The following is a 2,200-nucleotide window of genomic DNA, read 5'->3' on the forward strand; positions in this document are numbered from 1 at the left end:
AAACATAGTATGGGGATTTGCCAAAACATTCAGCCATGGCTTCTAATTCCCTCACCCCTTCAGCATATTCTATAACAGGGACTATGTTTACTGACTTACAAATAATCCTTGGCAGTAATTAATGTGCAAGATTGTACCATATTAAAAATCAGGGTACTTAAAAATATTAAGTTACTGATGAGATCCTTAGACTGGAATCCTCCAGCACTTAACATTTCTAATACCACAGCTAAATTGTTCTCTAAATCTTTTAGAAGTTAATTTTTTGTGCTGGTCATCAGTACTTTTACTGACATATGATACTCAAAGGCTGAATTTTCATAGATATGAAAATGCCTGTGCTAACATAAATCTATATCAGACCAACATTTATTATTGCATACATAGACATCATGGAGTCTTAAAGCATAAGTCGTCTCATTTGGTTTCAGTTCCACAACAAATTTTACAAAAGCATCCTTTCTGCTACTGCTACTATCTTGACATTACTACATTTATAAAGTCTTCTTGGTGTGTTGCCTAAAGACTTCTTGCCCTGGTCACAGACCCTGGTTCTTCTTCATTAGGGTATGTGATTAAAGGCTTCATGAAGTGCTGAAGACAAAGAAGCAAAGGAATGATGAAGATGGAAGAATTCCAAGAACCTAATCAGTGACAATGAGCACACTGACTAAGCTACTCTCAGGGCTATCAAAGGCAAATGATCAGCCTGTGGTCTGGGCATGACACCCAGCAGATAAGTCAACAGGAAAGGCTTTTCAGTTCACCTGGAGGGTCCAGGCATTCCAAGCCATCTGCTAGAAAGACCAGAGGATGTGGGTTTCAGTTACCAGTAAGGCCACAGGTTTGGATCAGCTGCCAGAGACCTATTTGTGTGTGTGTGTGCACACAAGAGAGTTTGTGCACAAAGTACCTGGAAGAACAGAGGATCCAAGAGCCAGCTACTGGATAACATTGACTTTCTAAAGCCAGTTACTGGAGGGATCCATAGCACATGTGTGTCTCTGATCATTTGTGTGGGAGAAGATCTGAGTACCAGCAACTGGGGTGAGGCTGCAGACCCAGAGGCCATCAGCTGGGGAAATACAGGGATCCGCAGGCCAACTTTGACAGACTGAGTGTCTAAACCCAGCTACTGGAAGGATCCGTATTGTATAAATACATATATTTTCCACTGCTTGTGTTCGCATGAGTGCTGTATTTTCTGTCTGTGCTGATTTGTGTGGCTGACTGTGGATACAGGTGTGTATATGCACCTAATAACAATACAAGCTCAGACCTGCTAGTGGATCTACAGACACAGCAATGCGGCAGTTCCCCTTCTGGCAAGATACTGGATTCAGCAATTCCTACCATCCTTCATCCATATCCATCAGTTATATAGACCATGAGTTGTCTAAACTCCAACCAGGCAATGCAATTCTGGCCCTGGGTTTCAGTTAGCAAAGAGGTCCAAACATAAGCCAAATAAAAAATTAAGGGAGTAGGGGCACAAAAAATCAATTTCAGATGCTGTTGACAAAGCCTTGTCTTGCTAAATAAGATGTTGGGTGAAAGCAGACTCTTCGTACTAGAGGTTCCTCAGATGAGGTGGCTTTTCAGGTCATAGTCCTGTCTTGTCTTCAGCAGCTATCAAGCACCATTTGAGTCAACCCATGAGAAGGGTGAGATGCAAAGGCCAATCAGGTACAACCTGAAAGCACTGAAAAAAAATGAATAGGGACTAATAAAGTCTGTCAGGACTTTAAGGATGTGGAACTTTCAACTCAACATCGTTAGGATCCTCACTTGCTCCCTGTTCAGTAAACCATCTCAGATGTAAAAGAGTACAGAATGATCATTAAATTAGTTCTCAATATTGGAAAACACCCTTTATCTGGAAATCTGAGAGACTGGAGAATACAAATAGGCAAAGCTGGTTCAATGAACAGTCTTCAGGCATGGAGGAATTAGTGGAACAAGGCATTTGGATCTGGAAGCATTATCATCTGAAAGTCCAGCTTAAAGTATGCACCAATTTGGGCAAGGATTGTTTTGCATCATTAAGAAGAATATGGGTAAGATGAAATGGGTTGAGTACTGACAGGACATTTGCATAAATAATGGATTGAAGGAAAACAACCCATGATTTACAGGATCAAATGCTTAGGTGAATGACATCTCACTAGAAGTTGCCAGAGCAGATGAACAGCAGTTAGGG

At 41.2% G+C, this 2,200-nt stretch overlaps 1 protein-coding gene across 1 annotated transcript in view; it reads right to left on the reverse strand.

Annotated features, from left to right (window-relative positions):
- Positions 1–2,200, reverse strand: part of ESR2 (estrogen receptor 2 (ER beta)) — a 42,342-nt gene that overhangs the window by 12,985 nt on the left and 27,157 nt on the right. The gene's annotated exons all lie outside the window — the stretch shown is intronic.

The sequence above is a fragment of the Phaethon lepturus genome, unplaced genomic scaffold (genome assembly GCF_000687285.1).
Source record: "Phaethon lepturus isolate BGI_N335 unplaced genomic scaffold, ASM68728v1 scaffold15446, whole genome shotgun sequence".
In the NCBI taxonomy this organism is placed as follows: Eukaryota; Metazoa; Chordata; class Aves; order Phaethontiformes; family Phaethontidae; genus Phaethon; species Phaethon lepturus.